Source organism: Leptodactylus fuscus, chromosome 1 (assembly GCF_031893055.1).
Source record: "Leptodactylus fuscus isolate aLepFus1 chromosome 1, aLepFus1.hap2, whole genome shotgun sequence".
NCBI lineage: Eukaryota > Metazoa > Chordata > Amphibia > Anura > Leptodactylidae > Leptodactylus > Leptodactylus fuscus.
Window position 1 is genome coordinate 280,151,805 of NC_134265.1, and position 15,405 is coordinate 280,167,209.

At 46.6% G+C, this 15,405-nt stretch overlaps 1 protein-coding gene across 1 annotated transcript in view; it reads left to right on the forward strand.

Moving 5' to 3' along the window:
- The first annotated feature begins 1,072 nt into the window (after window positions 1-1,072).
- The window catches only part of SMAD1 (SMAD family member 1), a 33,899-nt gene continuing 19,566 nt past the window's right edge, over window positions 1,073-15,405 (forward strand). The window contains exon 1 of the mRNA XM_075257570.1: window positions 1,073-1,247. The gene's annotated coding sequence lies outside the window, so the exon portion shown is untranslated. The remainder of the gene's footprint in view (window positions 1,248-15,405) is intronic.

The following is a 15,405-nucleotide window of genomic DNA, read 5'->3' on the forward strand; positions in this document are numbered from 1 at the left end:
CCGACATACTGTCTATATACTATAATCAGTACTGGACAGTATGTCATTGGGAGGTAGGGACTCCTATCATCATACATAACTATACCGGCATGAGTCCCTCTCCCGAAATACTGTCTATATACTATAATCAGTACTGGACAGTATGTCATTGGGAGGTAGGGACTCCTATCATCATACATAACTATACCGCTATGAGTCCTTCTCCCGACATACTGTCTATATACTATAATCAGTACAGGACAGTATGTCGCCGGGAGGTAGGGACTCCTATCATCATACATAACTATACCGCTATGAGTCCCTCTCCCGACATACTGTCTGTATACTATAATCAGTACTGGACAGTATGTCGCCGGGAGGTAGGGACTCCTATTATCATACATATACCGCTATGAGTCCCTCTCCCGATACTATTCAGGATTGTAAGTCTGGCCAACATGGGGACTGACATTCATAGCTGAAACTTGGTCATGTCAATTTTGTTAACTCTTTCAAACTAAAGGTGCAGATGTGAACAGTGTCCCAGACGGATGTTCTCTATGATGCAGAAGTAACCATTACACCTAGGGCCTTCTGCCCGTGGTGCCCCTTGCCACAGAGGAGGGCACCATCACTATGTGCGGTGGGCATAAGAGTTGAGGCAGTGGCTACATTATTTCACTATGTTTTTATAGTTTCCTATTTTATCAGGTCAAGTGTTTTTTATGGACATCTTATTGTTGCCAGACACTGCGGGTCACTCAGGGTAAATGGGGAAAACTCCAATCTCAGGACTGATGACACAGTGTGACATACCACTCTCATGTCTATGGTCACCTTATGAGACATGTATCATGAGGTGACACTCTGTGTAGTGCCTGCGCTTATCCCTGCGGCATTATTACCACACTTCCCTAGCACTATATATGTCCGTATAGAAGTAAGAGCAGTATGAATACACACTGTGCAGTACCGCCTGGCCCTGTGCCTCCCCTCCCCCTCTGGTCTCTTTTAAGACGGGCCCCTGGGCGGGCGAGTGAGCGGCTGTGCGCCGTGTGCTGAGACTTGTGCTTTGCAGACGTTCCCTGGCTGGGGTGTGTTGTGTATTGGCAGTGGGGCGGCTCCGACTCCCTGACGCCAGTGAGACCAGATCAATCCAGGCAGCCGGGGAGAGAGGAGGAGGAGGGAGCCTCACATCCCGGGCTGCTGGAGGCATGCGAAGCGCTCTTCATCGTTACTCACCGATCGCCTTGTAGGGTACACGGCAGGTAAGTGAGTGCGGCCGGGTGGTGTAAGGTGAGGTGTGTGCTCGGGAGGGGTCTCCGGCCTCTGCCGCCGACTTTCTAAGTAGTTTAGCGGGTGGGGGGGTTCCGCCGTGTAGTAAAAGTTACTTGTCTGTGTTGCGTCCGCCTCCCCCGCCCTGATTGTGGGCTTGCCCGCTCATTCCCGGTGTACCCCGGCTGGCCGGTACGATCTCTCCGTATAGGAGGGGGTAGTTACGTGCGGACAACTCCCAGCCGTAACCCGGGTACGGGCGCAGAGCGGCGGCCTCCGCAATGAGTCAGCCCCGGGATAGTGGGAACTTTTGCTCAGGATCCTGGAAGAAGGGAGGGGGAGCAGAGGAGGGGGGAGCATGATGGCGCCTGCACTGTACAGAAGCCCTTGTGTGAGAGGCTCTCCCCCTGTGCCCAGTACACGGCGGCCAATCGTGCCGCACCGCCGCACTCCCTGCCCTCTCCGGACTTTCCACACGGCTCTTCTCTTGTCTCATGACCGGGAAAGGTTACAACTTCGTGCAAGTTTCTGTAGGACAATAGAGGGGGCGACACACAAAGCTTGTGGGCACTTCTACCGCTGAGAAAATGGCGCAAAGTTGTGTTCTGTGTGAGCACTGCGCCGACACTTACCTGCTGCCTCACCAGTGTGTTAGTAACATAGCAAATGGCTAGGGAGGTGTCAGACGATGTGGTGGCAGAGACCCCTGCTGTTGTGGTGGCAGAGACCCCTGCTGTTGTGGTGGCAGAGACCCCTGCTGTTGTGGTGGCAGAGACCCCTGCTGTTGTGGTGGCAGAGACCCCTGCTGTTGTGGTGGCAGAGACCCCTGCTGTTGTGGTGGCAGAGACCCCTGCTGTTGTGGTGGCAGAGACCCCTGCTGTTGTGGTGGCAGAGACCCCTGCTGTTGTGGTGGCAGAGACCCCTGCTGTTGTGGTGGCAGAGACCCCTGCTGTTGTGGTGGCAGAGACCCCTGCTGCTGTGGTGGCAGAGACCCCTGCTGCTGTGGTGGCAGAGACCCCTGCTGCTGTGGTGGCAGAGACCCCTGCTGCTGTGGTGGCAGAGACCCCTGCTGCTGTGGTGGCAGAGACCCCTGCTGCTGTGGTGGCAGAGACCCCTGCTGCTGTGGTGGCAGAGACCCCTGCTGCTGTGGTGGCAGAGACCCCTGCTGCTGTGGTGGCAGAGACCCCTGCTGTTGTGGTGGCAGAGACCCCTGCTGCTGTGGTGGCAGAGACCCCTGCTGCTGTGGTGGCAGAGACCCCTGCTGCTGTGGTGGCAGAGACCCCTGCTGCTGTGGTGGCAGAGACCCCTGCTGCTGTGGTGGCAGAGACCCCTGCTGCTGTGGTGGCAGAGACCCCTGCTGCTGTGGTGGCAGAGACCCCTGCTGCTGTGGTGGCAGAGACCCCTGCTGCTGTGGTGGCAGAGACCCCTGCTGCTGTGGTGGCAGAGACCCCTGCTGCTGTGGTGGCAGAGACCCCTGCTGCTGTGGTGGCAGAGACCCCTGCTGCTGTGGTGGCAGAGACCCCTGCTGCTGTGGTGGCAGAGACCCCTGCTGCTGTGGTGGCAGAGACCCCTGCTGCTGTGGTGGCAGAGACCCCTGCTGTTGTGGTGGCAGAGACCCCTGCTGTTGTGGTGGCAGAGACCCCTGCTGTTGTGGTGGCAGAGACCCCTGCTGTTGTGGTGGCAGAGACCCCTGCTGCTGTGGTGGCAGAGACCCCTGCTGCTGTGGTGGCAGAGACCCCTGCTGCTGTGGTGGCAGAGACCCCTGCTGCTGTGGTGGCAGAGACCCCTGCTGCTGTGGTGGCAGAGACCCCTGCTGCTGTGGTGGCAGAGACCCCTGCTGCTGTGGTGGCAGAGACCCCTGCTGCTGTGGTGGCAGAGACCCCTGCTGCTGTGGTGGCAGAGACCCCTGCTGCTGTGGTGGCAGAGACCCCTGCTGCTGTGGTGGCAGAGACCCCTGCTGCTGTGGTGGCAGAGACCCCTGCTGCTGTGGTGGCAGAGACCCCTGCTGCTGTGGTGGCAGAGACCCCTGCTGCTGTGGTGGCAGAGACCCCTGCTGCTGTGGTGGCAGAGACCCCTGCTGCTGTGGTGGCAGAGACCCCTGCTGCTGTGGTGGCAGAGACCCCTGCTGCTGTGGTGGCAGAGACCCCTGCTGCTGTGGTGGCAGAGACCCCTGCTGCTGTGGTGGCAGAGACCCCTGCTGCTGTGGTGGCAGAGACCCCTGCTGCTGTGGTGGCAGAGACCCCTGCTGCTGTGGTGGCAGAGACCCCTGCTGCTGTGGTGGCAGAGACCCCTGCTGCTGTGGTGGCAGAGACCCCTGCTGCTGTGGTGGCAGAGACCCCTGCTGCTGTGGTGGCAGAGACCCCTGCTGCTGTGGTGGCAGAGACCCCTGCTGCTGTGGTGGCAGAGACCCCTGCTGCTGTGGTGGCAGAGACCCCTGCTGCTGTGGTGGCAGAGACCCCTGCTGCTGTGGTGGCAGAGACCCCTGCTGCTGTGGTGGCAGAGACCCCTGCTGCTGTGGTGGCAGAGACCCCTGCTGCTGTGGTGGCAGAGACCCCTGCTGCTGTGGTGGCAGAGACCCCTGCTGCTGTGGTGGCAGAGACCCCTGCTGAGGGCTGTGTACATGTCAGGCCTGGCCTCTACAAGCCCACTGGTCAATGCCATACCCATGGCTGCCTCTTCTGTCACATGACCAGTGGGACATGATGGTCCCCATTGACTATATTGGCTTTGCTCCTGGAGGGATCTGTCATTTTGTTGCCTAAAATAACTTTTGTGTGATTTCTGACAGAATCTGCCATGGGGAGACAGACGCAAGTGTGAACATGGCTGAAATTTGTTACTGTGGCCAGACTCTTGTATTGCTGTAAATGATTAGACTTGGATGGTCTCTAGGCAGTGTTAGCAGTCCTGCTATAGAGGTTACAAGGCATTGTCCTGCTATTATACAGTCCCAGATACAGAACTACTTTATTAAACTAGGGCAGCTTTGCTTTTGTTGTTTGAAACTTTTGCACAAATCATCAAAGATGGACTTAGACATAACTTCTTAATAGTCCCTGGCTACAAAAGACTGTAGAGAAGGGGGTGCACTTGTCATGGCATAGTATGTTGGTACTGATGTTATGACTGGCATGCCCCATTTGTGGTGTAAGCTATGCCACCCAAGAGCTGGTGCTAAGGAAAATCCCCGCATACCACAGTGTAATAGATTTGGCCCATGCTATTGCTCTTTCTGCTGTCTGCCCCATTGAATTGCTGGCTTTCCATTCCCTTCCTATAGGTTAGAATAGCAGGACTGGGGCCTTGCATGGTGTACTGTGTGGAGGAGGGCATCTGTCCTAGCACTGGAGTGAGACTCCATATTGTGCTTGTTGTGTCTCTGTCGGCTGCTTCCTGTCTGCTAATAACACCTTGTGTGGAGTCGGCTGGCCAGCACTGCTTTATTTCCCTGTGTGCGGCAGACAGTTGTGTGCCCTCAGGCTAGGTTACTCAGTGGTGACTGTATGGGACTTCTCTGGTCGCCTCTCTTGGGGCAGGATGACCACATAGAGGAGCACTGTCTCCATGTTCTTGTTCAGCCAGATGTGTATGGCTGCAGTCTGTTGCATCAGTCAGGAAGCTGTTTCCTATTCTCCCTGGAGAGATGTTGGTGAGCGCTGGTTACTGGAGAACTCATCTCAGCTCTCTCTGTGTTTGTGCTGTCTGGGAATGGGGAATATTTATTTTTTTTCTTTTGCCCTCATGAGAGCATTACTTTAAGACGGGATAGGGTTACTCTTGGAGGCATCAGTTGTCCTAGTCTTAGTGCTTGACCTCTGAGGACTAGGCATGTTTCTTATGTGCTTCTTAGGTATATATTGGAGCTTGTGCGCAGTCTTCATTTTGTTAAAGATAAGGATGTGATATCCAGCTTTCTGATTCTAATATTCTGGAAACTGCCATTCGTATGTTGGAACTTTGACGTTATTTATAAATACTTTACATCAAGCAATGAGCACCCTATGGCTTTATAACAAGCTTACAGATCTAGATTACGCCTGTAGACTTATATATATATATATATTTATTTTATTATCGAGCGCTAAGAAAACACTTCTGTGATATTGAAGAGGTATTTTGTTACTTTGGGACTTGATGGCCTATTTTAGAATAGATCACCTTTATCCGAGCTGTGAATGTCTCCTGATACACTGGCAGGCTAATCCTTAAAGGGGATGGTATTTCAGCTCAGTCCCATTCAGTTTTATAGGACTGTAATGCAGAAAGGCAGTGTGACAATGAAGGGGGGCTTCACCGGACCAACATTACAGCCTCTTAAGCGAGGGTTGTGGACTCTGGCTGCAGAATAAAATCTTATATTTTCCTATTACCGTATTGTATCCCTAGATGCATAGCTTGTTGCGTATTTACTTTCTTAGGAATTCAATCACTTATTTTCCTATTGAAGTAGAGGACCTTTACAGCATCTGTCTGACAATGGCTGTTGTCGGTCATTTCTGAAGGATTTGGTGGAGGAGTCTGTCTGACCTTTCATCTTCACACCCCTGTGGATGGGTCATAAATATTTAATGCCTGGAAAACCCCCTCTATTAAATGTTATTCAGGATGAGCTGTAATGTGGCATTATTGTGGGGTATCAACCAGGCATTTTACACTCTTCCCCCTTTACTCCCCAATATGCATAGGATGCCTTTGTATGGTTATGTTCAATGGCTGAGAGAAAACATGACTTGTACAAGTCTAGCATGGGGGAGGGCATGTAAAACATGCTACTTGTCATTAGTATGTGGGTATAGGAAATGGACCCTCACGTTATAATTCAGGAGTATAACTGGTGAAGGGTAAGGGTATATTCACACAGCAGATAATGGATTCCGCATGTGAACATGCCGCGAGGTTACCGGCGATGTAATGACGATGCGGTGCACCCGTATTCCGCTCTGGATTAGGTCCGAATGAATGGGCCTAATTGGGAGGGAGTCTCTCACCGTGGCTGAGTCAGCTGCGGGAAGAAGGGGCATGTTGCTTCTTTTTTCCGCTATTAGCTAGCAGAAAAAAGAAGCGAGTGGCTCCCATTGAAGTCAATGGGGGGACGTTTTTGGCATCAAAATCCGCTGCCTAAAAACTCTGTGAATTAGCCTCTAGATCTTTTACTTTCACGGTGCTTTTTCTCTTCACAGCACTGTAGAAACAATTATCCATATACACTAGGAAAATGTTGGCTGGCCCTCTAATATGTATGGTGCTCTTTGACTCTCCTCTAACAAAAGTTGCTGAGGAAATGGGGGGCTGTTGGTTTTTTAACATGCCTGAACATCTTGTTCTTAGTGGGCATTCACACGGAGTAAAGTGGCGCTGATTCTGGCATGATAACTTGCGGCAGAATCAGCGCTGATATAAAGACTCCCATTGAGTTCAATGTGTTCCGGGCGAAAGACGGAACCCATTGAACTCAATGGGAGTCTTTTTATCAGCACTGATTCTGCCGCAAGTTATCGTGCCAGAATCAACGCCACTTTACTCCGTGTGAATGCCCCCTTAAAGGGGTATGCTGTCCTAAATGTATTGATAAGCTATCTTAAAGGGAGTCTATCATTGGCAGTATGCATTTCTAATTAAACCTATTTTTACATAGTCTTTAGAAAGGCTATTCCAGGGATACCTTTTATTATATCACTGGCGCTAACTGTTGCTTAAGCACTGCAGAGAAGGATAAGGACATCTAGATCAGAATAATGGGGAGGGGGGTCTGACACTTATGCTGGTCAGTTTTCAGACCATCTTGGCAGCTGATTCACAGAGAATGGAGCAGAAAGCAGACAGCTCTGTTCTGTGTAATTCACAGATTAGCTCCCATTCACGTAGACCGGAGCTAAGCTGCAGTGACCCTGTTCAGTCACTAGACGTATAGATGTCTTTATTTGAAGATTATTGACGCTTCCAGCATTCTATATGATCTCCTGATGCAGGTGTTAACCTACTGAGATGGATTTGCTGAACTTGACACTGTACATAGAAGTCTCTTCATCATGACTGGTTGTGATACACAGAACTGACATAAAGCTGTAAGTGAAACTGCACACGACAGCCTTCAGTCTGGGAAATACTACCCACACACAGACCATGGGGTTTTTTGGACAGCGCATGGCCACTAATCCTATACTAACACGACATCCATGGTGTGAATAGGGGCCATTCACGTGAACAATAGGTCATGCTCTTTATTTGTCAATTTTATTGTAATGTATGAGGGATCAGTGAGAATGGCCGCTCCTCTGTTGCAACATGGCCATGAAAAATGGATTTATTTTTTAATGGCGGGTTTCCACTTGTACCTTGTGGTACAGCTTAGGCTGTGTTCACTTTCAGTGCTAGTCTATGTTGGAGGATTACTGTATAGACTGAAGTTCGTAGACTCCCAATTTTTTTTTTAAAAAGAACCCTCCTTATCCCTGTAAACCATAGCAGTAGCCTTCCATAAAGCACATGAAAGGGTTATTGATCTAGTTACTCTTGGTTGAATGGATGTGTGTGCCCGCGCCTCACAACTGCATTATTCCCATTCCAGGTGTGTGCTGTTAAGGATCCTCTTACTATGTGGATAGTTTGGTACCTCTTTCTTGTCTCTTCAGCACCCCATTCTTTGGTGTTGGGTCTCTGCTGTTATAGTGGTTCAGTTGTTCCTCTGGTGTCTGGAGGGCACTAGTGATGTAAGTTTGGCCTTGTAAAGCCTGCACTGTTGTAGTGTACATTTATACATCCGCTGTGCCTTTATTGGCATTTCTAGGCTACATTGTAAATTTGGGCCTAGTCTTCCACATTAATCCGCTGTAGTTTCTTTTCTCCTATAAATGCTCAGTATTGTTTTCCATGCTTTCCCAGTTTCAAGTCCAAGTGGTGCATAGAGCGGTCTCTCCATCTGCAGCTAATGGAGGTCTCAGCTCGCCCTTATAAATAATGTAAGCTATGTCTAATGGAGGGACTCTAGGGACCGAGGAAAAAGCATCATTACCAGACTTTTCGAGATGCTACAGATCTCAGATTGATTTACAGCACTGATCTGGCGCAAAATGATCCATCAGGGCGAGCAGGGTCATTCTGCAAACATGTATAATGTGAGCCTATGAGATCAGTCACTCCAAGGAAGTGACTAAGAGGTGAATGTGTAAGATGAGGGCTCGTTGTCACCTTGCTTAGATGTACGCATGTTCTAAACTTGCTACTATGTATATGGAGGTAATAAACATGTTTGTAAAGCTTTGCCCTTTTTTTTTTTGTCTTTTTCCCCCCTCCCTCTCTTACTGTCAGGAAACTTGTGTTTCCAAACATTCCTTGATGTCCTTATGAGCAGCTTGCCAGCTACATCCGTTTCCTGCCCATGGATGATCCCACTATACATCTTGCCTTTTATCACTAGTATTTTTATAGATGTATGTTGCCATTAACTTCCCAGTGCGAAAACTTATCAGGAAATGACTGAGCGGTGGCTTTGGCAAAAAATAAAATATAAAAATCAACAAGACACCGAACACAAGATAAAGATGGTTCTTAACCCTGGAGACATCTAATACATAAGGTGTGGTTGTTTTTTTGTTTTTTTTTTTTTTTTTTTTTCTTCTCTAAATGGTGTTGCCCATCTGGCACTTTAGCCTCCAGTGTGCCCAGTGAGCAGATACAGAGCATTAGCAGTAGTAAGCAGGCCAGGCTGTTGTGTTCTCCAGTCCATCTATCATCTTCATGTTTCTTAGTGATCTTGTGCTGCTTGTCTTAGACAGCTGTGTTCTGGGGTAATTGAATTCTGTCTCTAATACCGGGTGACTTGGCTTTGGCACTGTATGTGTAGCCTTCCACCCCAGCTATATTCAACAGGACTATAGCTTATCTATTATGTGTAATCTGATAGATTTCTAGGTCTAGCGACTATTGTTGATGTTTTATGGAAGCATTTTGTAGAAAGTGGAAATAAAGTGCTCGTTTGTTGTAAATTTTGGTGCATTTTTGCACCCTGAAATCCACGATGAATTGCTCGTGCTTCAGTCCCTGTTTTTGGCACAGGCAGCATGTATCTGTCAGACTAATCTGGGGAGGGGGGTCACAAATACAGCATTGCTTTTGGTAGGGTGGTTGTGTTGAGGAGGGGTTGGTTTAAAGGGATTGGCTTTTGGCTTGTACAATGACACATTTCTCCATTCTAGTCAGTAGGCCGGTAGAATCGTATGTGTATCCAACTGACTCCTGTTCTGACTTGGACTCCTTCATATATGGCCATCAGCCATAGACCGACAAGATACAAAGTTTCTCTAATTCACACACAAAAAAAAAATCCTGAAATTGAATTCATATGAAAGCAAACATGATAAACTACAAATAATTGTGTAATATAACTTTATTTTGAAGTCTGAATCTGTTGCCTTCTTGCTTCACCTCCAAACTGGCCTAGTCGCTGAATCCACATTCCTGTTTTGTCAATAGAGAATTGTTGTGAATCTTCATGTATAGTAGTTGCCAACGGGCTTTTTCAAGTGAGAGCCTATGGGCAAGGCCTGCTGAGGCCTAAATTTAAAGGGAGTCTATCTGCAGGGCTGGCTTGACATGCCGGGTTCTAGAGACAGACTTCCTGCTAGTGAATCAGCGCATCTGTTACCAAGATGGTGTCGGGTGTGTTGTAGACAAAAACTGTATTTTGGATACTGTCCCTTAAGTCATACCCTCAAGAGACGAATACACTGCAGATTTCCCGGTGTGAATGCTGCCGCAAAGTGAATGAGATGTTACCTCATGCAGCAAAGAAAAAATCCATTCATCGTCCACATGGAAATTTACCTGCTGTCCAGTTTTTATTCACCTTCTGCCAATTTACAACAGATCTGCATTTGACTTGTACACTTGGTCCCCTGGATAAGTCTTCCTTGGACATGCTGAGATTGTAAGTAGACTTTGCAAGTCACACACATCTAAACAGGAGACTTCAAAATCCAGTTTCTATTCTAGAGGAGGTGAGGAGTGTATTCTCCATTCATGAACATTGTTCACTTCTCTGCTGTTTAAAATACAGCAGTAAAGCATCCAATGTAAATACGGCCTTGAAGAAAACTGTGTGTGGTTTGATATATACTTAAACCTGTAGGACCCCTTTTAAGAAAGTGGGGTGTGATGACTCCCAACAAGCAGGATGAAGCAAATTGAGTCAGTGTTTGCTGTGTAACTCCTGCGGTGTCCAGGACATCCTGCAATGAATCGCCAAGTCTCTTTAACTCTTTACAGTGGTTGTAGCAATTGATACTATTGAAAATAGGCGCACACTATTACAAGGAAAGCTTTTTTTTTTTTTTTTTTTTTTTTTTTAATCAACTGGCTTTGTTTTCCTCTTAGCTTATTCCAAATAGGAGTAACGCTTCTGAAGGGTGTGGGGACAAATGTCACTTAATTTAGCTGTGGGTTTTTTCCTGGGCACACTCTGTAACCTCACAGCTGGTATTGAGCAGTTGGCGAGATTTCAGTGTGTGTGTGGGGCCTGGTAAAGACTGATATCCTAAAATAAATGCTACACAACCTCCAATTGCTGTTGTACTAATTCTTGTGCTCTGCAAGCCTCTTGTATGGAACTTTTTAAAGTTTATTTTTATTTAGTGCTCCATATGGAAATTATAACATATCCTTTTTTGCATTACAGCATCTTATTTATAATATAAAAAAAGGAAAAAAAACCCTTTTGCTCTAATTTGTGGCAAGTTGTCTGCCGGCAGCTGACTTTCTGCAAGCTTTTGACATGTTACACTCCCCAACCTCCCCCTGGCAGGCTAAAGGGGTCTTCCAGATTTTTGATTTGTCTTTAGTCGAATTACTAAACTGCTTGAACAGGGCAGGCTATTACATAATTTTTTATTTTTATTTTTTTTTTGGCAGTCATCAGTAAAAGGAAAGTGTCCTATTCAATTTTGCTGTTGATTCCAAACCCGCCACAATATCAATGTATAGAATCTCCCATAAAATAGTGCAAAAAAAAAAAAAAAAAAAAGTTTTAAAAAAATAAAAGTTCTAAATCACTCCTTTCCCTAGAATACATACAAAAGTAGAAAATTACTGAGATACACATACACATTAGGTATCCCTGTGTCTGAAAGTGCCCAGTCTACTGAATATAGGGCATCTGCAGTGCTACTGTTCCGTCAGGAAGGAGTTAATAGGAGCACTGCAGATACCCTATATTCAGCAAGACTGAATTCCAAGTGGGGGAAGAAAAAAACAGTTCTCAAGCTCAGGAAAGGGGCAGACAGACAACCAAAACACGCCCTCCCCTTTCCCAGCATCTACTGCACCCAAAAACTCCGACCATTTTAATTTTTGAAAATTTCCAGTAGCTGCTGCATTTCCCCCCTAGGCTTGTACTCGAGCCCCAGTTTTTTTTGTGGTAAAATTAGGGGCCTCAGCTTATATTGGGGTCGGCTTATACTTGAATATATACGGTAATTGTTTCTGATGCTAGCCAGTAACTAAAGACACAGTGAAATCTAAGGCAGAAGATCACCTCAAAGTCTTCATGTGCCATAGTGCAAACCTGACCTTAAAGGGGGTTCTCTCATCTCAGCCTTTCAGCCAGGCTGTATGCAGTGTCTGCTTCTCACTTCCTGTGTTTCTCTCCCTCCTGCTAAATGGGACAAACACTTCTGCAGGTCAGATAATCTGCAGAGAAGTGATATCACTTGTCCTATCACCCTGGTCCGTGGTTAAAGCAACGCTGTGTAATATGAGGAATAAATTCACATACCAGGCAAACAAAGCAGCATTTCTAAAGCAATTTAGGAAAAGGCTTCAATTTACATAAGCTACCAGTATAGATAGGATCCTTGAGATGCGACAACCCCTTTAAAGTCTGGTTCTGGACAATGTTGAGATCATGTGACATTTTGATAAACTTGTTGCAAATGATGACACTGCTTCCAGTAAAATATTGTTCAGAGGCAGCATGCGATTGCCCCTTTGGTGGACTCCTAAGGTCCTTTTAAAGGAGCCAACCCAGTAGGCAATGAATATGAAAACACTCCTAGAAGCGATGGCTCCTGATCATTTCTCAGATCCTCTATTGCATGTACATACAGCAGATTATTGCTCTTACTAACTTGTCGGTAGCACATTCTCCTTTTTTTTCACAGGGCAATGTGCTGCCAACAATCTACCATCTTTTGTTTTGCACAAGATGCAATTGTCTACAAGGGCCTCTAGCTATGGCTCTTATATGGTAGTCATGTAGAGTAATATCTTTTACTTCCTCGGCAGTGGAAGGGTGCATTATGTGCTTGTGACTTTCCATGTGTGTACAATAAGTATTTAATGTGGGTTGTTTCTGCACATTGACTCTGTCCAGTCTAATGAAAAGCCCCCACCCTTATTTTCCTGCACACAGTGTACATATTTGCCTCCTCCCTGCCTGACTTCTTGAACTGTCTCTGGAAAACAGGTGTTGTTAGAAAAAAAAAATGCACATCTGTGTGGGTGGGTGTGTATGCGGAGAGCACAAAAGCAGGATAGCCCCTATATATAGAACTGTCTACTCAGCTGTAATTGCATAATTTAATCAGGCCCTCTGCAACGGAAAGGCATCCATACTGCTCAGGCATCAAAGGAAACATCTTTCCAAGCTGTATCCTTTTGCAGAGTAACACACGGTCCCACACCGCACGCCTAATTGTTGAACCCCCTCCATTGGGAAGAATGAGGAATCTTGCTCTTTTGTCTCTCTCAAACAAGAACTTCCTACATTATTTAGGTTGAGTGTCAGGGATGGACTGAGTCAGGCAGAGGCCAGCTGATTTTTACCACTTCCCTCCTGCTATACCTGGGGGGCATTCGCACGGAGGAAAATGGTGAGGATTTTGGTGTGGAATTTCAGAGCTGAAAAAAAAGCCTCCCTTCCCTCTCCTGGCGGAAAAAGGAACCCATTTGGGAGTGGGTGTGGTTTTTTTTTTTTTTTAATAAAGCGCTGAAATTCCACACCAAATTCAGCGCCATTTTCCTCCGTGTGAATGTACAGGGACACGACATATGGTTTCTGTATGTTAAGTGAATTTTATTAATGTTTATGCAACAAGCACATCAAAATTACACAATAAAAATAAATAATTGCTCCTGCTCTAAAAACCTACAAAAGGGGTTTAGACCAGTGCTACACAATGACTTCTTGTGACTCTGCAGCCCAAACAAATGCATTCAGTTGTGTGTGAGCTCTTGTGGGCTTCAGCTGTTGCTCAGTAGTTGAAATCGATAAGTCACAGGGAGGGGGAGATTTATTTGACTGGCGTTTTCTATGCTGGTCTTGATCAGTATTGCTGCCGATGTAGGATGTATCAGGATTAGTAAAGGGCTCCAGCTGCTTCATTATTCTGGCACAACTTGGGTCTCTGCTATAACTTCCACCACATTATTAGATTTGCTATGACTTTTCTTAGAAGTTGGCCATATCTTAAAGTAGGGAGTGGAAGTGAAAAGGGACAGTGGCACAAACTGGGGTTATGTTCCAAAGATGTGTTGCATCAAGTACATTTTATTTATATGGTGCCAACATATTCCGTAGCACTGTACAACTTGTAGGGTTTAAGTACAGACAAAAAATATACATTACAAAGAAATAATAACTTCACACAATGGGACTGAGGGTCCTTCTTGCAAGAGCTTACAATCTATGAGGTAGCAGGGGCGGCATTGCTTATACAGTGGTCAGACACTTTTGTAATAGAGGTGACTGTCATTATACAAACTTAAAACTCTATGAGCCATCACCAGTCTTATCCTTTAGGGGCCATTCACACGGAGTAAATGCAAGCTGATTATGGCAAAATACACGTGTAAAAAAATAAATAAAATACACGTGTAAAAATCAGACTCGCGTTGACTTCAATGCCATTTTTTACACGTGTATTTTGCCATAATCCGCTTGTGTTTACTCTGTGTGAACTGCCCCTTAACGTGCAGATGGTGCCTGTACAAATGAAGTTACTTTGAATCTGCATCATATCCCGTGGGAGTGTGAACAGGAAGGGGTTCGTTTTAGGGACATCAAGCCCATTAAAGTCTATGGATCAGTGAAACTAATTATGGAAGGATTGTGATGGGCCTGTATGAAAAGATGTCTTTCGTTTGCACTTGAAGCTGTAGAAATTGGGAGTTAATCTGATTGGCAAGGTTAGAGCATTCCAGAGAAGTGGTGCAGCTCAGGAGAAGTCTTTTATACGAGCGTGGGAGGTTCTGATAATGGGGGATGTTAGTCTTAAGGGCTCGTTCACATGGAGTTTTTTTGGCAGTGGATTTTGACGTGGAATCCGCCTCAAAATCCACTGCCAAACCGCTCACTTTTTTTCTGCTAGCTAGTGTTGGAAAAAAGAAGCAACATGCCCTTTCTTCTGGTGGATTCAGCGGCTGACTCGGCTGCGGCGCAAGGCTCCCTTTCGATTAGGCCCGTTCATTCAGGCCTAATCCGGAATGGGATGCAGATGCACTGCATTGGCATTCTGTCACAGCTAGCCGCGCGGTATGTTCACAAGTGGAATCCATTTTCTACCGTGTGAAACATACCCTTAGGTCATTGAGTAAACTGAGAGCATGAGTTGGGTGCTAGGCTATTGATGCCTGGTCAGCTTATATGTGTAGCATGGGTATTTGGGCTCCCAACAAATGGTTACTGATGACATATGTGGATGGGTCAACAGTAGAAGAAACCTATTCAAGGCTGGAAAACCCCTATAGTCGCAATCTCTAGGTTTTGTGACACTTGTACCTTTTGTTTGCCTCTAATAGAAAGATTCTGAAATGCTGTCAGTCTTGAGTGCTGAGACCGTTAGCAATCCCTGAAACGAATGCCAAGAACGTCATAGACTACAATGCAGGGCTGGTTATCTTGGTGGTTGGTCGAGTATTGTCATGAGTGGAGTGTTTATGGGCGGAGGCTAAGGATTACAATGTGGAGCGCTTATTATATTAATGCATTGGAAACCTGCTGTATGTGCAGAATCATTCGTGATTCTTGGAATGTCATTGTGTATCTGAAATTGTATGTTGGCTATTGATATGATGAAGTAAGTGAAACTAAGAATAGAACAAATAGAGGGGAATAAGCTGACCTTCTCCGAGCACAGGTCACCACATTCTCAAGGGGGT